Source organism: Mastomys coucha, unplaced genomic scaffold (genome assembly GCF_008632895.1).
Source record: "Mastomys coucha isolate ucsf_1 unplaced genomic scaffold, UCSF_Mcou_1 pScaffold21, whole genome shotgun sequence".
In the NCBI taxonomy this organism is placed as follows: Eukaryota; Metazoa; Chordata; class Mammalia; order Rodentia; family Muridae; genus Mastomys; species Mastomys coucha.
The window spans coordinates 151,790,842-151,810,866 of NW_022196904.1; the positions used below are offsets into that span (position 1 = coordinate 151,790,842).

Sequence of the window (20,025 nt, forward strand, 5' to 3'; positions counted from 1 at the left end):
TCACAGGACTGCCTGAGTGCTTAGATACTCTGCACAGTGCTTACAATATTTAAAGTCCTCTAACTCCTGAAGAAATTGTTTCTGGCATTTCCATTTTATATGAGAAAAAGTTAAAACACAAAGGGAAATAGTGACTGTCCTAGGATCCCACACCTTACAAACAACCAAAACAGAACCAGTCTGATCCAAAATCTGTGCTTTTATAGCAACTACTGCACCATTCACAGAACGATTCTGATTGATTAAAGCAGCAGCTATTGTATTGTGAGTGGTGACCTCTTTGGACTCAAACAACCCTTTTACTCGGATAGCATATCAGATATCCTGCATATCAAATATTTACATTATGATTCATAACAGAAGCGAAATTACAATTTCTTTGTAGTAACAAAAAAACAATTTTATAGTTGGGGGCCACCACAGCATGAGGAACTGTATTAAAGGCTTGTCACCTTAGGAAGGTTGAGAACCCCTGGACTAAAGGTACATGTTTCACTGTCAGGCAACATGGACCTATACTTTTCCGCTCAATGGTCTTATCTCCCCCAAGTCTCAGGTTTATTATCTCAATCAATCCAAACAGGACAAAAATTAGTAAATAATAATCAGTGGATTACACATAGAGCAGCGAAGGCACATAGCTCTCAGAAGCATTCAGCTCTAGGTGACAGTGATTATTTAACCAAGTTAAATAGGCTTTTAAGTAGGCTTTGAGAACCAGAAATTTTCTGACTTATTATATTGTTTTATCATATCGTTTTAGTATTATAATATTAATTTGTTATTATCATAGTATTTTAAGTCATTCCCTTTTTAATACATTATATATGGATATTATATATGAATATTGGTTTAAAATATCCATGAATTTAGAGCTGTTACATTTTTTAAAGCCTAAGTTGACAAAATACATTTTCCAAATCACAATGGTTATTTGATTTTAGACAAGTATGATTCTTCAGCAGCTGTCTGAAAACACTTTGAAGTTTCTTATTTTTTTGCAGAAGGTTGTTTACAGAATTTAAAAAAAAAGAGAGATAATCAAATGCAAAAATTTCAATGTGACAAAACTTGAAATTTTCCCATATTTTTAATACAACTATATGATAAGACAAAAATATCACTTTCCAAAGAAAATAAAATGTTTAGAAACTGCTCTTTAATTGAATGGTGTATAGCTAAGACCTATCTTTAGAGTTCATTTTAAAAAATGAAGTCATCCAAATTGGGACAAATTACATACTACCAAAACTCACAGGTATTCACTGGTGACAAAAACTATGACAGACAAAATTACCTTATAATAATTAAATAACTACTGTATTATCAGAATCATCTAAGGAAATGAAACAATTATTTCTTTAAGCTTAATGGCTAGTATTTTATTCAGATATGTAATATAAAATGTATTGATATTTTGTATACTGATATGTGTTTTACAAATAATATTTTACATATGGAATTTTACAAATATTTTCTCTTTAAAATATATAATTATAGTCTAAAATACAAGGAACATAAAAATGATAACTGGGGAATAAAGGATATTTTATAATGGATCCAAACCTTGAGGAAGCTAATTACTTGTGTCTAATATTATTTTATAAAGTATTTCTAATGTGTTCTTGTTCTTTATCATTACCAGTTTCTGATTTTGGACAATTACATAGTGTTATAAAATTCTTCTACACAAAAGAATAATTTGTTTGTGACTATTAGCAAGTACAAAAGATAATAACTAAGCAACCTGAAAACTGTGCATGACTTTTGTAACACCAAGTGTACTTGTCTATGTATTAAATATGTTCTATGCCCCAATAACATAAATAACAAACTTATAGCATTTCTACCTAAATATTTCTGTAAGAGGAATACTTATACCAAATTTCCTGCAGTAAACACAAATGATCCACAGACTGTTAAACTGCTTCTAGAATTTGACATAATGTTGATTACAGTAACAAGGTAAGAAAATTTCCCTCACCTAAGTTAACAATGTGCACATCTATATTTTTAACTAGCCCAAATAATACAGCTCACCATAAAGAAAATAACTATAGACATTATATCAAGGACAAAAGTTATTTAAGATGTAAGAGTCCTACCTTCTGAAAAATTTAAACCCTGAAGTAGTTGCCATATTTAATTTAGTTCTTAGATTAGATCTTTCCTGCTTGATCTCAGTCCTATCTAAACTCTCTAAGCCAGAAATTACCTGATTCTGACATCTTCATTCAATGACTGCCCAAAAAGCTATAGTTATTTCACCAAATAAAAAAAAATACAGTTCAATCAATGCACAGATATGAATATATATAGTCATCCCTGCTCAGCTTCACTCTCGCCAGGTCCAATGTCAGAGAATTTTGTTAGGGCCATTTGTCTCTCAGTCCTCCATCTTCATCTTGTAGGGAATCAAGTCTTGAGGTTCTAGTCTCTTTAACAAACACATCTTCATGTGTGAGGCAGAGACACAAACCACAGTTTATATAATTTTGTTATGATCCATAATAGTTCATATGCACTTATTAAACAGAGAAAGAAAACTTCTCATCTTCACCAGATTCCATTTCAAAGCAGTTCTTTGAGGACAAAACAAAGACAATCAGAACCCAATGCAGATGAAACTGGCATTTTCACAAGAAGGAAACGTGATTCTTAACTTTAAATGGAGCATTTCCAGGAGCAGGAACACAGGCATGCTTTCTCTTCCTCCTCCTGCTCCGTAGTCTGAAGTGATCCAGAAGAGACACTTGTTTCCCAGCTGGGAGACTTAGACCACAGGATTCTGCCCTGGGGATAAGGATGCGGTCCCCCAGTTTCTGCACACTGAAATGAGTCGCTGGCTTCACTGTTAGAACCTCGGTAGGATGGAATAGAATACATCTTGGCTCCTTGACTATATCTCATTTGGAGACTAGTGATAGGAGGTAAGAGCGTTTGCATTGCCAAAGATAAGCAACAAAGTCTGAAGATAGTTTCATGCTCACTGGAGATTTTTGTAGCTCCGTTCAGCCACTTCTTGAAATAACTATTGCTGACTCACTCTCTTTGGGGACACATTCATTGCATTCAGGGTTTTTCTGGCACTTGCTTGTGAGATCTCAGATTATCAGTGTTGCCTGGCAACAGAATAACATGCTAGACGTTTTTATTTTGATGTACCTAACTTAAACTTTCAAACTTTCAGAAAAATCACAGATGGTTTTAAGGTTTTACATTTGATATTTGTTAAGAACGAATATATTTAATCCCAACTTATTTTTCTAGTCCAAGAAATTCTCAGTTAATTTCTTATGTATGTGCTGAAGAGTTCCATCTATGGTGGTAAATGTTCTCACTATTTCCTTCAGACTCTAGCCCAGATGTTCACGTCTCTACCAACACTCAGTGAAATTGACAATATAGTTAGAATGTTTGCTTCTGTAGAACATGTATAAAAATACAAATAATCACTGATTTTTTTTTATTCACATGTGTCTCACTGTGTGTCCCACACATCATACATGTGGTTGCGAGAATGAGGGTGTCAGATCACCTGGTACTAGAGTTTCAGGTGTCTGTGAGCGTCTGATGGGGAAAAAGAATCCCTCAGGTTTGGTACCAAAGCAGGAACTGCTGTTAACAGCTGAGCTACTATGCTAGTCTGTATTTCCCTTACTTGATCATCACAAGATGAGAGATTAAACAAGGAAAAGGAAAGGAAGGGAGGGAACAGGAGGAAGAGGGAAGGAAAAGAAGAAGAAGTGGAGGAAAGGCACCTGGAGAGGAACAAAGGGGAAGGAATTCAAAATTAAACTGCCATTCAGAGGATTAATTTCTCTATGTGGTAAAGAATTCATATAGATGATACATATCTTATAGAGTACATATGTATTAGATTTAAGTAGGACTTGGTATATATCCCCTCCAAATTTAGCATGTCAGGATTTTATGAAGATTTTTTCAATTAAAATATTTATCCCAATATTACTAATATATTAGCAAATGCATTAAACATTTTCAAAGGGAGGGAAAATTTACTAGCATGTATCTATGGAAGAGAGTAAGAATATATTAGATCATATGTAACAGCTGGCTACAAAGATTACATATAGAACAGGATGTAATTTTGACAAAATTAAAGCATGAAGGCCAGTAGAAACAATACTGTTGGACAGCCCTGGGAAGAGTGAGCCTCATTTGAGGAAATTTCTCCATTGAATTTTCCTATATGCATGTGTGTGAGCTCATTGTCTTCATTGCTAACTGACTTAGGAAGGTCCAGCCCTCTGTTTGCAGTGCCAACCCTGGACAAATGTGGCTGTGCACTGTGAGAAAGCAAGCTGAGCAAGCCAGAGGGAGCAAGCCAGAACGTTATTGTTCCTCTGTTATCTCTGCTTCAACATCTGCCTTGTGCTCTTGATGATGGACTATAACCTGTAAGCCAGATAAATCCTCACCTCTCTCAAGTTGTTATGGGTCAGTGTTTTATCACAACAATAGAGACACAAACCAGGACAAGTTAAGTTTAAAGGAAGAGAAATTTCTGCTGCATATTCAGGCTGCTGAGAAGGCTGTTCCTTCCTCAGAGGATCTAGAACAGTTCCCCTCAAAGATCCCAAGAGCCTAGGATGGAAATAGTGGCAATAGGTCATCCCACAGACTGTTGAGTTACTGTTCGCAGGAGATCAGTGTTTGGGGACAAATCTATGTTGATTTGGCATATCGTCATTTCTTTCTTTCTTTTTTTTTTCCTTTTGACCTTTACACAGAGTGAATTCTCTCTCCTACTTGGATCCTCACAATGACCTTGCACCTAGCTACTCTTTGTAAACTGGGTGTTCCCTAGCCCAACAAGCCATATGTTCAAATGGACAGCTAATCCTTCAATTAGAGATGAACATGAGGTGTTTCAAGTATTTGACCTTCAATGTCTTTCACAATCTAATAGTGTGTGGCCTTCTCTCAGTCTGTGGGAATTCTTATGATGGAGGAATAAAGGCATGTAAGCTTAGTGTACAGATGCATGTATTTCAAGGAGAGGAAACATACACAGGCCCTGAATTTCCATCAGTCTGGAGGTTTGGGGATTCTGGTTCCACAGAGCTAACACTTTATAATGGTTCTGCAAGGAAAGAGGCAATCATTTGTTCTCAAAGTGGAAATAATATTAATTTCAGGCACTGTGTAGATAAATTATCAGTTGTCAAGAGAGACATTGTATAACGTGGTAGGAACCACTTCCCTAAGGAAATGTGGAATGCACCTGAAAATAGGGATCCACAAATATGAATCTCAACTGGACAGACTCTAAATTAACAATAGATGAGTCCACTAGGAAGGCTGGACCTTTCGTATCCCCCATCAGAAAGGCACAGGTTGTTCACAGAAGAGGGGCAGGATGCCTAATTGTATTCATGTATAATTTATAATACATCTTTAAGAATCTGTTATGGCCCAAATATGTCCCTGGTACTGAACCTTTACAAAGGAACAAATTGCAATTCCTATTTAACTGGAGCAAAAGTCAATGCAGGTAAAGAACTGGAATAAAGTGCAAAGAAATTGCTACAAGAAAATTACACAAAACATCATCTATATTTTTTAAAAGCTAACTTTTAAATTCCCTTTGATAATCAGGTATTGTGATCAATGCTTGTATGCCTTACTCAAACAAACAAACAAACAAACAAAAACAGAATATAATTTAACATTACGACTGACACTTTTTGTTGTTCTCGTTGTTCTTTTTTTTTTTTTTTTAAGAAAATGTAGAAAACAAATATGGAGTAAAGCCCAGCACCACCAGCGTCAGCCTGCCTACACAGAGACTTGTAGGCCATCGTGACTACACAGTGAGACTGTGTCTCATAAAAGTCCCCCAGAGAAGCCATAAGTTAAAAGAATTGCCTAATCTTTTCTAAGTAGTATTTTAAAATGGGGAATAACATGTATAATTATGTGTATGTAAAATTTAATATACATCTAATTATGTGTTGTACTTAATAATATGCTGCACCTAATTATATATTGAATATATAATTATAAATCCTAAGTTCCAGTTGTTTTTCATTGAAAGTTCTATTTTTTAAAGGATGTGTTCTCCTCTTTCGCCTTATTTCTTCCTCAGAGTCAGAGTAACAGTGTCAATGCAGGTAATATTTTTTTTTTAAAGTTAGAAAAAAAGTAGGAAAACAGCAAGAGTTACAACAGAAGGTAAGAAATATTATTACAAATGCATATTTAACCAAGCCTTCAGACCTAAGCAAGCAAGAACTTGGTAAATAGGCTTTGGAGAAATAATGCCCAAAGGTTGTGTTTACTGTTGTGCTTGGCGTTAGCCTTGCATGTGATCCGAGAGACCAGATGACCAGTAATCTCCCTTGCCCTTTCTTTCCCTTGTCTCTGTGAGCTCTGCACACAGCTCCTTGTCTTGGCCATTCACTTGTCCTAAGATGTCCATGGCGGTTAGCATTTAGCAGGTCGCACTTTAGCCTGTCAGGACCCGGCGACTCCTATGCCCTGCATCCGCCCATCGCTTCATTTCACCTCCAAAGAACCCAGAGACAGGCCTACCTTGTTAGGCTCAGATCACAAAAAGCCCAAGGCAGACTGCAGTTCCTGTGGGCTTTTCCTGTCATGTCTCCTTAGTCTGAGATACCCACAGTCCTTATTAACCCCATCAAGGCCCGGGCCAATCAAGAACTTAATAGATAGGGGGATTTAGAGTTACTCTATGCAGCGCCAGATTTTACTAATTGCATGTCTTGGACCAAAATATATGATAGTTTTAAAATTTTTTGACATAGTGCAATTTCTTAATCATGTATTAAATTGTGTTGCTGAGGAAAAACAACATGATATTTGTGGTAATACTTTGACTTGATGGATACACCTTAATAGTTGTCATCGTCACACCATCCTGACAGATGATGGTTTTTTTTTCCCTTCACACTGGTACCCATTCCCATTTTTAACAGACTTTTTACAAGAATTTGCTTCATATCTAGTGCTGTTCTTGGAGTGAAGCTACAAGGAAAAATAATACAGTAACCTTCTTGTTTTCCATAGATTTTGGCTTTGGGGGAGAAGCATGGAGTTAGACACACAGAAGACACAATATATAAGATGACAGATGAGCAAAGAAAGGCAGAAGAGAGGATTCCGAGTCAGAATCCTGGGGTGTTCTGATCATTGATCATTGTACCTGATTATCAAAGGGAATTTAAAAAGTTAGCTTTTAAAAAATATACATGTGGTGAGAAGGAAAGGACACAAGCTCACAGCGGAAGGCTGACATGACACCGAAGGCTTCACCCGTGCCATCTAAGGCAGAGGAAAAGCTTCGAGATCCTAACTGTGTGGCCCAGCACCTCCCCAGGCCCTGGAAGATGTTCGTTCTCACTGTTACATTTTCAGATGGAAACAAGATTTTCCATTTATATTTCAGAATAAACATATTACATTTTGAGTCTTCAGGCTAACATGTAACTTTATTTAAAAGAACAAAAAACCAAAAAGCAAAACAGTACTTAATAAAGAGTTAAACAATTTGGGCCATAACTTTAAAGCTGTTTCTACTTGGTTTAATTGAATATGTTTAAAATGTTTTACTGACTAATTAAGAGAGAATCAAGTAAAGGAATTTAAGTGCATTTCTCCCATAGACTATCTTAGAGCCATGGCAGAGAGCCTTTAAAAGCAAACAAGCATAAAACACTTTTAAAAAGGCAATCCATGTGAAACCCCAAGAACAACCAGAAGCTTTTCGTGGACTGCTATGGAGATCTGGAATCCGTCCTGGGCAGGGTACCCCTTCAGTTTCTCACCTGATGACAAGTCTAGTCACTTTCATAGTCTAGTTTTCAAGGTTTCTGTCTATAAACTAAAAGATCAAACCAGAATTTTTAAAAATTAAGTAATTTGCAACCTAAAATTCTAAGCATAAGGAACTCAAAGGAAAAGTGTTTTTATTTGTGTAAATTAATTGTTTTTTATAGGAGAAAAATTTATAGTAGATATTGGGGAGAAATGCGAATATAAACATTTTGGGACACTGTTAAATCATTTCAGAGATAGTTTATAACAACTCTGTGTTCTCTGCAATGTATTTCAAATGCTTCAGCAGGAGCCATATGGTATGTGGGTAGGTAAGTTAATTCCACAGTTAGAGAAGTTAACTTTTGAAGTATTTCAATAAGGAATATGTTCATCAGGTATGTCAAAAGCATTTGAAAAAGCCTGATCGGCATCCCATAACTAAAAAGTAAACACCAACCACAATGACTCCTAATATTGCAGCTCTATTTTTAAAAGTAACAGGTTAATAAGCATTTCCTCATTGCAAGATGGTTCAGGACCTGATGTTGGTAGGCTCTGATTGCCAGCCGAAATGTGCCTTATTCCTAAGATTCATGACCGTGCCCATGACTCAGGCATGATGTGAAACCTTCCTATAATGATTAGATGGCTTACTAATCCTTCCTCAAGACTACTGTCATGCAGGTCTCGGGATTCTTATGGAGAGCTTGAATTTCACCTGGTTTAAATACTGCATAGGTTGAATGTTCTTAGATTTGGTTAGAAGGAGTCATGCATGTTGGATTATATGTGAAACTTGCTTTCCTATAGCATTCCTCTTAGAGTGCTGAGAAAGCAACTTGGAGCTCTGAGCAACTCTGTTGTAATGTAGAGATTACAGAATCTACCACAAGTGCCCAGTGACTTCATTACACCCAAATTCTTTTATTTTATTGTTCCAAACTCAAATATCCCTTGTAAATATGGCAACCTCCTATGTCAAGCCGTGGACTCTGCAGAGATTGTTATTGAGTGTGTTATAAAACAAAAACTTCTTTTTCAAGCATCACTTCCTTTGAGGAACTAGTGATGTTCTATCATATTCAGTGAGAATCAGGTAGACTTTTACATTGACCTTCAAAGACCCTGATGGCCTTCTCATGTTTGATTACAAGTCCTTGAGGCTAATCCAAAAGGCTTTCATTCTATCTTCCTTCTATGAGGTCTTTATTTTTAAATTTCAATAATTGCTTTTCTAAATAATCTATTTTATCATAATAGATTTGGGTACATTGCAGGTTTTATGGAGCCATAAGGACTAGAAATACAAACAAATTTACAACATACTTCCCATGTAATTTGGAACATAAAAACAAATCTGCAGTAGGGTAATTTTTTAATACTGGAAATGATCTTTACAAGTGTAATTTCATAGTATATGAAAATTCAAAATTAGAGTTTTATAAGCTGCAGTATGAGTTAAGAGCACATTCCCTGAGGACCACCTCATGAGAAAATACAAAATGTAAGCATTTGAATGAGGAGCTGATTTTTCTAATAATTGCTTTTCTTATATGACAAAATTACCGTAAAAGTTCTTATATACATATTTTATACAGTATATTTGACAAAATGCTGCCATAAGCCTTTCCATATTTTGGATGGTTAAAAATGATTAGCATGATTAAAAATGAAATATTTCCCCATGCACACATTTTTAAATAAATAACTGCGAGGCTGATCCACTGCCCTCCCCATTTCTAAGCTAACAGCAAATGGAGAACCAAGCAGTAGCAATGGCCCAGTGCTAGCCCAAACCCTGGGTTTACATTCAAGGATGAAATGCTTTCTTGTAGAAAGCTGGGAACATTCATTTCATGAATTAAAGCCATGGAGTGGTGGTTGCTGTTTTCTCAGCAGTCTGATCTGTCCTTTTAACATTTGCTTTGTGTTCCTTGGTGTCTTTGAAGCTTGAAATATGCTGCAGAACTTTTTCATCTCTCTCCTTAGTCTAAATTGAGTTAATTGGGGTCTTTGCCATTTGTTCCCACTTTGTGTTGTACAAGAATGATGGAGGAGAGGTTCAGATTCAGGCACACCCTTTTATTGTTTGCAGGAAACACAAAGCCAGTGGGATTTCTTTTATTAAATTAACATCTACTGATTTCAAAATGTTTCAATGATACAAACAGTAGCAGGAGCCACCAGGAATCCTAATCTCCTGTCAGTCCCCTTTTATTTATTTTTTCCGTTCCTCATACAATCCTGTTAACTTGAAGGTGATGGAGGAAAAGAAATATGCTATATGTCAAAATGACAGAGCCTATTACATAACTTGAGGGATGAGTAGCAGGGGTGAACTCTCATTTGGACCTTTAACTGGAACTCCTGTCTGACATGTTTTATTAAAATCTCCCTATAAACCCATGTGGATGATGTCTATGTCTGAGTGATCTCCTTGGGTCACCACCACCACCATGACTAAAAAGAAAAACAACATCGGTGTGATTCTGTTACATTTAAAACCTGTACAATCCAGAAGCTGTAATAGAAGCTGGTAGCCCAGAGTCAAACTTTGCTGTGGAGTACAGTTTCCAAGATCAACTTCTGTAATAAAGGAAGATATTTCATTCTTCAAAGTTAATATGGTCTAGGTTATTCTGAATTTCAGTGTACAAACAGATGGTTTATGAAGTATAACTACTTTTGTAACATCATGTAGTCATCTAGTGAACTATATAATCCAATTTAATGTGTAAAATACAAACAAAGACAACATTAATGAGTCATTGTAATCAGCAAATAGAAGCTTTTAATGCATAAGTATTATTAAAATCATTATAAAAAATCTTAAAATTTGCCCCTTAAAAATTCTAATTGAAAATCACTGGGAGCCATTAGACCATGAATAAATGCAAAATAAATGGAAAACATTTTAAGGAACCAAGATCAGGCAGTGGGAAAGAAAATAAATGTCAGCTGCTTAAGAAATCTACATTGAATAAGAAACGACAAACATATTTTCAAAAGGGATATTAAGGACTTATCCTAAACACATTTCCTCACAGCTGAGATTCACAGAAGCAGCAGCCAAGTTCTTTTACATTCTTCCAAAATAGCATGAAAATATTGTGTATTAACAAAAATATGGTTTAACTGAGTATTGTGAAAAATTACTTCTTAAAAGTTAGGGTAAATTACTTCCCCCAAATACATGTTATTTTCGGGAGAATACTCAAAGGAGACCCCTTGCAATAACCTCACTTAGATAAATAGAGAAGAAAAACACTCATTCAAATATGTTAACCACTCGGGAAGGACACTAAGTCGTTATTGATTTGGGGGCTCTCTAGGAACATAAGTTAATTAGTAAAATGTGATTACACATTTTCATTATTGAAAACCAAAGTTCAGTGAGCCTTTGGTTGGGTCTGTTGCTAGCTGGCTTCTACATTTATTTGTAGATACAGCATCGGGGGATGGAGCTGCATTGTGGTTGGTGTGCTTTAACTTCACTTGCAACCAACCACAGCTTAGATGAATCTGTATTCTCTCCAAAATTCAAAGAGGATGCTCAATTCCAGTTTGTTGGCTGTAACTAAGAATACTTGCCTGACTTCCTCTAAGTGTTTCATATATGAGAACACCTATGCAAAATATTGGGCAAGTATGCATGCAACATGAGTGGCAATATAACTACCATCCTGTTTCTTTTTGTTTTAAATGATTACATCTTGGGATTACATTGTATATTTCACATATAAGGCAAATCTCAAACCAGTCACTACATTTCTTTAGAAATAATTTATCATATTTAGATCCATAAAGTTTACAGTTGAGAAAATAGTACTGAGCATATTTATCATGTTCTCAAAGTACATTTTTAATAGTTTGTTTCATAGTGACAATTTTAACATCTTTATTGAGGGGTCACATGTGACTTATCGTTACAGTAATCCCCAGAATCTAAAGCTGTCATAAACTTTGCAAATGTTAATTAATTAATTATTCAACAGATATTAATTTGAATATTTTAAATGTATTAAACCTGAAAGTATAACAAACTTCTAAATGCATACAAGATTTTATACGTGAATAAACTAATGTGTGTATAGATTTATATGCTGTAGAAAAAGTTCTGTTTAATTTTTCTGTTTTCCTTTGTTCAAAACCTTGAAATATATAGTAGTCCCATTTAGGATTACTTAACATATTAATAACTTAAATGTTGCCTTATTAAAAAGAGACATAACTTGATTGACCTTTATGTTTGACTTTTGTAGAAGAGGAAAAGTCAGTTCATTTACCTATTAATAAGAATGAAGAATTTGTAGAAGATAACTTGGAAGGTGTGTGTGTGTGTGTGTGTGTGTGTGTGTGTGTGTGTGCATGTGTGTGTGTGAGTATGTGTTTGTGTGTTCATATATAGTTATAAATTGGAAAATGAAATTATCAAATATTCAGTTTACCACTTATTTTTCTAGTTCCAAGAAAACACATGTTGTTGAAAGGTCTACTAACCATTTTTTTAAAAACAAAAACAATACTTATTGCAAGTTGTACTACACTACTTTTCTCCTTCTTTAACCTTTTTATCTGTTCTACAGAATAACTTTTGTTTAGACATAAACTGTTCTTGGTTAGAAAAAAATAACTGGAGATTGGCTGTATTGTGTTATTTGACACTGTATTAGTTATCACTGAGTAGCAAACATAATTGAGTATAAACACATATTCCTAAGTGAATGGCTTTAAACTTTACATTAATTCACTATAAATATTTCAGAAATTTAATATTTTTACTATTTCTGAACTCATTACATTAAAGCTTCTATGTCAACTTTCTTTTTTGTTTGTTTGTTTTAGAGTTTTTTTGTATATAATGATACTTGTAATATGCAACACATCATTGCAAGCACAGTTTTACTTACTGACAACAGTTACAGTGGGATTTGTGATTCAGAATATAAAAAGTAACTCCTTGATTTCTGTTGCTAGTTTATGAGCTAAGTAACTTTTTTTTCCATTTTCACATTCACAATGCACACTGGAAAAAAATTTATAAGTGTATAATGCCATACCCAACCATGTAAATGTGAATGTTTACTTTTATGAACTACAAAGAACATGTCAATTCATGTTATAATTAAACATAAGTAGAGTTATTCATTTTTGCACCATTATTTGAAAATTTGATTCAACCTTGTTCTTCTGTAAGCACAGGGCTAATGAATGCTGACACTGTGTATATGAATTTTGCATTCCTATAAACTCCATAACTGGAAGGCAGCTTTGTCTCTCTATAATTATGTATTGTTTCAGACTTTGGGGATTTAGAATATTATATGGTCAAGAAGAGAGCTGGAGAAGTAAAAATATGCTTGAACCTTTTATACAGTTCATACAATTGTTAGTCTTCTCTGCATTCTTTTGGATTTTTACATAGGCAGCAAATCATATCTCACCTATTTTTTTTAACTAAAATTTCCTAGGAAAATTGAAAGCTCCGTTCAGGTGAGATATCATGCCCCCTCCATTTGGACTGTAGTTCAGAGAAATACTGAGTCCTCTCTCTGTTGTGAACTGGATTTACATGGGTACTCAGCCTTCTCCCTTTGCTGACATGGGAAGTATTGTTATTCCCCATATAAATAGTTACTTACTTTAACTTGTCATGGAAAATCTACATATTTACTAAAGTCAGAGATAGAAATATGTGTGTTTTGCTTTTACACAAACATTCCATAACAGAATCTTTACTGTCTTGGAACATTTTAGAAAATCAAATTCTTTTGTTCTACCAGAACCTAAATTAAATTAAAATTTAAAGGGTTTAGAAAGCAGCAATTTGTATTGTACCGAGTTGAACAAGCAATGTTGAATTCAAGCACTACTGTCATAGCAAAAGCACATGCAGAATTACCTCCAGTCACAGAGTCTGGTGCACAATTGGTGGAGAACACATGATGTCCCAACTCTCTGCTCAAAACCAGTTTTCCAAGATTTGAGGATCCTGGGTTCCTCTTGCACTGTACCTAAGAACTCTTTGAGTGATACTAAAAACAAAATGTCTCTAGAAGTTTACTCAAATGGAGGAAATTTATGACAACACAGAAAGGCTGATTTGATGATACAAAAATGGGAATCTAACAAATGACTAAACATGTCATTAAATATGGCTCTGCAGGGAAGTACACTTGCAGAGAGTGACACTCAGAATCTCCTTAGTAGTTTCCATTTCTGTGAATCATCTACAAATGGTAAGTATCAATATCTGAAGCACCCAAGAAAATCTTTTTTAGTGGCTTCAGTGCTTCCGTTAGTAAAGAAAAAGTTCTTTGGAAGGACAACATTGACACTGAAGGACATTGGTCTATTCAAATAGTTTTCTCCCTTCTTTTCATTTTGATATCAGCAGCTCATCTAAAGAACACCTATAAAATCGTATGCAGGTTTTTTGGCACTTGAAATTATTATAGGCATCAATATTCTAGTTTTTATAGCCTATAAATGTACACATACAGAATGAAGAATGAGCAACATCACAGTGGCTTTACTACTTGCAGTCAAGATTTACTCTTCTCTCTGTTCACAGACTAACTGGTTCGATAATTTGCATCTTATAACTAATAAGAATTTTTATTTGATACATTAAAAAGGCTTAACATGGCATTTTCTTTTTCTACCATGCTTAAAATATACTAATAAGCTTTATCATTTTGATAAAAAAGTAAAAACAAAAACCTGCACCATCTTTCCTCTGAAAGACAGTATTTAAAAATGATCTTGTCTTGCAATTTCTCACAGTGTGAGATTTCAAAGGAACTGGTGCAGGGATCATTCTCTTGCTCTAGACAGGTTCTGTATATTAAAATGTCCTTCTAAAGAAAGAGGTCATTGAAAGAAGGCAGCTTGTCAAAAGTGGGTTTTGCTTATCAGATTTTGATTTCACCAAACATCAGGTGACGGCCTCCACCAGCTCTAGGGAGATTCTTTATCTAATCCCCTGAAATTATAAGAACATGGGGGGCTTGCACTGCCAGAATAATCCAGGTAAAACTCATTTTGTGATGCAGCCAAGTATTTGCCTTCAAGCACTCATGATGAGAATCCTTCTGCTCTGTAAATTGATAGCCACAGCCAGAAGGATTATGTAAATACTCAAGGGAATGAAATGCCAGGCAGTGGGTGTAACTCTATCCAGGCTGCAAAGCAAGAGACAGTACGTGCTTGGGCCATATATACCAGTGAAGCGATGTGTCTAAAAATGGAAGCACAGTTCCTTTTTATAGCTCTATTCCTCATGAGTATTTACAGGGATGTTAAATAAACTTCAGGTTGACAAAGATACTGTCACGGAGTCTATATTATTCTATATCTTGCAGCCCCCACAGTTTTTTTCAAGCACATTGTATATGTCTGAAATCATAACAACGAACCACTCTGTGTGTTCTGCCTTCATAAGAAACACCTTTAAAATGAGTTGTAAACTCAGTACATAAAAGGCAATGTTTCTCAGATCACTTCCTTGAAACTGTGATGCAAGTGACTCATGTGTTTAGGGTTTCTTTATTGTCAAGTGTACCTATCTTCTGTTAGCTTCTAGGGATCAGTTATCTAACAGGTAAGTGGAAGTAGTAGTTCAGTCACCAAAATGTGGGTAATGTTCATAGGTCGGCATCATTCAGTTCTGTAAGAGCTCCAACAAGTCAGACTGACTGAATTGACTAAAACACAGATGAAAGGGGTTCTGAAAGATTTCCTAGAATAAAGTCATATCAAAACTAAGATATGAAGTAGTAACTAACATAGTATAGATAAATAGGAAAACGAGGTAAAAACCAAACCAAACCAAAGAAGCATAGGAATGTACAGGGATCTTTGCTGGGCATGGAAGCTCAATCCTATAATCCCAGGGAGAAGGAAGGAATCGAGAGAGGAAGAGGATGGAGAGAAGAAATGAGAAGAAACACAGGAAGTTTTACATCCAGGAAGAAGACATCCTATTCTTTGTGTGTGTGTGTGTCTGTGTGTGTCTGTTTTTCTCATTTTGTAATTAGATGTTTTCTTTATTTACATTGCAAATTTTATCCCCTCTGAAAACCCGCCCTATCCCATCCTCCCTCTCCCTGCTTTCTAACCCACCCGCTCCCACTTCCCTGTCCTGGCATTCCCCTACAATGGGGCATCAAGCCTCCCTGAGACCAAGGGCCTCTCTTCTCATTGATGTCCCTCAAGGCCGTCCTCTGCTACATATGCAGCTGGAGCCATGGGTTCCTAGTCCCTGGGAGCTCTAGAGGGTCTGGTTGATTCATATTGTTGTTCCTCCTGTGGTGCTTCAAACCCCTTCAGCTCCTTGGGTTCTTTCTCTAGCTCCTCCATTGGGGACTCTGTGCTCAGTCCAATGGATGGATGTGAGCATCCACTTCTGTATTAGGCACTGGCAGAGCCTCTCAGGAGACAACTATATCAGGCTCATGTACTCAAGACAGAGACTTATATTTCTTAAAGTGACCTGAAGCTCAGCATTTATAGAGGAAGAAGGAGAGAAATGAGTCTGAGGTGAGCCTGGACTACCATCAAACAGATTGAACACAACATGCCAAGAAGCTTACAGTGTATTTTCCAAAGAGCAGTCTAAACCATTGAACAGTCAATGGATCTGCACATCACAGAGTTTATTCTACTTTGTGAAGAAAGAATGAATGAGGGAAGGCTGGGAACATGCTCACTAACCTGTTACTGAATTGTCTTATCCCCATAAATATCTTCCATATTAAGTATTAAAGAACTTCCTCTTTAGCCTAGTATGAAAAAGCAATACTATGCCACAAAATTTCTGACTATCTTTAGTTTTCTTTCAGACTAAACAAAAACTATTTAAAAGAGAAATTTGGTTATATAATCACTACCCATTCAGAAGGAGTGGAGAAGGGAGTGTTTGAAAAGAAATTGTTTTATTTAACTGTGGACTTTAGCATCAAACTACCATGACCCCAATCAACTGGAAAACACTTAGAGTTCTAGATTGCTTGATAGTATTCGGAGCAAGGTTTTCACTTAAGCAATCAACCTTGTTATCAGGCAGTAGGACTTTGAAGCAAACAGCTTCCCAATTGTTTTCTGTCTCACAGTTGCCACATCAGCTTGATGCCCGATCACAGAAGGGATCAACCCTAGATTCATTGCCCACAGTAACAGCAAGTGAAAAGCATTTACTACCTAAGTCTCGATTTGGAAACAAAGATTGTTCATGGGAAGTTGAAAAGGTTTGTAATTTCAGTTATTTTTAACAGTACAAGCAAGAAGGGAGCAAATGGTATACATGTGTGGAGATGCAGATTAGGTCGCTGTCTACATATTAAATATTAAATATGGGAACTGATTGAATTTGTAGCATGTATGCGTATATTAGTTACTTACTCATTGCTGTGGAGGAAAATGGCAAAAAAAATATATACCTTTAGGAAACGTTTATTTTGGCTTGTAGTTCAAGGGTACAGTTCATCATGGAGGAAACATGATATCAGGAAAAGTTTGAGGCAGCTGGTCACACTATATCCACAGTCAGGAGACAGGTTGATGAATGCTACTGCTCATCCTCTTTCTCCTTTCTATTCAGCAGCAGGCCCCCAGCCCATGGAAGGCTGTGACCTACATTCAAAATGGATCATCCTACATCAATTACCTTAATCTAGGAAATCCCACAGAGCCAGGACCAAAGGTTTGTTTCCCTGTGATGCTAAATCCTTTTGAATTGACAATCATTTAAAACAATTTGTTTTTCAGGTGAGAAAGTTTATGTTAGTGTTTAATTTGGGATTTATAAAAATATAATTGAAGTCTAATTACTATACCTTACTGTAAATGAGTACCTACTATGCGTTTTGAGAATATGATGTTACTAATAACTGAAAGTACAAAGCAATAAAAAGTAGTCCCAACCCTCATTTACCTCGCCCCATAGTTTCTGTTTTGGGGCAGTTAATGTAAGAACCTTAGCTTCTGATTTGAACCAAAATACTATTGGCTTGATATAGCGATTTGAGTTATATTTTCAGTGATGTTTCAGCATACACAAGCAGTACACATAAAATATCACACAAAGGAAAAAGGACAAAAGAATCTTTTCATTAGATGAAGAAAAAATATTTTATAAACTTCAACATCCTTTAATGACCAAACACCTCAATAAATTAAACACTAAAAACTGTTCCTCAGTGGGCCAAATTCACAGACAGAATCATTCTTTTTTATATTAGATATTTTCTTTATTTACATTTCAAATATTAACCCCTTTCCTGGTTTCCCCTCTGAAAACCCACTATCCCCTCTCCTCTCCTCCTGCTCACCAACCTACCCACTGCCGCTTCCCTGTACTGGCATTCCCATTCATTGGGGCATCAAGTCCTCACAGGACCAAGGGCCTCTCCTCCCATTAATGACCTACAAAGCCATCAATGTGACCCATGCAGCTGGACGCATGGGTCCCATCATGTGTACTCTTTGGTTGGTGGTTTAGTCCCTGCGAGCTCTGGGGCTGCAAGCTCCTTCAGCTCCTTGGGTCCTTTCTCTAGCTCCTCCATTTAGGACCTTGTGCTCAGTCCAATGGCTGCCTGAGAGCATCCACTTGTCAGGCTCTGGCAGAGCCTCTCAGGAGACAGCTACATCAGGCTCCTGTCAGCAAGCACTTGTTGGCATCCACAATAGTGTCTGGGTTTGGTGACTGTATATGGGATGGATCCTCAGGTGGGGCAGTCTCTGGATGGTCTTTCCTTCAGTCTCTGCTCCACACTTTGCTTCTGTATCTCCTCCCATGCGTATTTTGTTCCCCCTTCTAAGAAGGACCCAAGTATCCAAGTCTTCCTTCTTTTTGAGCTTCATTTGGTCTGTGAATTATATCTTGGGTATTCTCAGCTTTTGGGCTAATATCCAATTATCAGTGAGTGCATACCATGTGTTTTCTTTTGTGATTGGGTTACCACACTCAGAATGGTACTTTCTAGTTCCATCCATTTGACTATGAATTTCATGAATTCATTGTTTTTAATAGCTGAGTAGTATTCCATTGTGTAAATGTACCACATTTTATGTATTCATTCCTCTGTTAAGGGACAGTCACTTGATCTTTGACAAAGAAGCTTAAACCATCTAGTGGAAAAAGGAATTTTCAACAAAGGGTGCTGGTTCAACTGACAGTTAGCATTCAGAAGAATAAAAATCAATCCATTCTTATCTCCTTGTACAAAGCTCAAGTCCAAGTGGTTCAAGGACCTCCATAGATACACTGAAACTAATAGAAAAGAAAGTAGGGAAGAACCTCAAGCACATGGGCACAGGGGAAAATTTCCTGAACAGAACATCAATAGCTTATGCTCTAAGATAAGAATTCACAAATATGACCTCATAAAATTACAAAGTTTCTGTAAGGCAAAAAACACTATCAATAGAACAAAAGGGCAACCAACAAATTGGGAAAAGATCTTTACCAACCCTACATTTGATAGAGGGCTAATATCCAATATATACAAAGAACTTAAGAAGTTAGACTCCAGAAAACCAAGTAACCCTATTTAATAATGGGGCACAGAGCTAAACAAAGAATTCTCAACTGAAGAATATTGAATGGCTGAGAAGCACTTAAAGAAATGTTCAATATCCTTAGTCATCAGGGAAATGCAAATCAAAACAACCCTGAGATTCTTCCTCACACCAGTCAGAATGGCTAAGATCAAAAATTCAGTAGATGCTGGAGAGGATGTGGAGAAAGAGGAACACTCCTCCACTGCTGGTGGGATTGCAAGCTGATATAGCCACTCTAGAAATTAGTTTGGCAATTCCTCAGGAAACTGGACATAGTGTTACCTGACGACCCAGCTGTACCACTCCTGGGCATATACCCAGAAGATGCTCCAACATGTAATAAGGACACATGCTCCACTAGGTTCATAGCAGCCTTATTTATAATAACCAGAATCTGGAAAGACAGAATCATTTTTAATAGAGAAATGTAAAATCTGACCTCTAAGAGAAGTGACATGATTAGATGTCCACTTAGACTACTCTATTTTATGCTTCCCATAACTGCTCCTAGTTTATTTCTTCCTCCCTTTCTACTCAACTTTACATTCTCTCTGTCTCTGTCTCTCTGTCTCTGCCTCTCTGTCTCTATCTCTCTGTCTCTGTCTGTCTCTGTCTGTCTCTGTCTGTCTCTGTGTCTGTGTCTGTGTCTGTGTCTCTCTC

General features: G+C 36.3%; 1 protein-coding gene across 4 annotated transcripts in view; it reads left to right on the top strand.

Moving 5' to 3' along the window:
- LOC116103646 (retinal dehydrogenase 1) overlaps nt 1-20,025 on the top strand; it is a 142,159-nt gene that overhangs the window by 45,036 nt on the left and 77,098 nt on the right. Inside the window, exons 1-2 of one of the 4 annotated variants that reach the window (XM_031389897.1) lie at nt 16,936-17,051; nt 17,405-17,506. The gene's annotated coding sequence lies outside the window, so the exon portion shown is untranslated. Of the gene's footprint in view, nt 1-16,935; nt 17,052-17,404; nt 17,507-20,025 lie in introns of those variants that run through there. The other 3 variants (XM_031389898.1, XM_031389896.1, XM_031389899.1) reach the window with 3 other exon arrangements.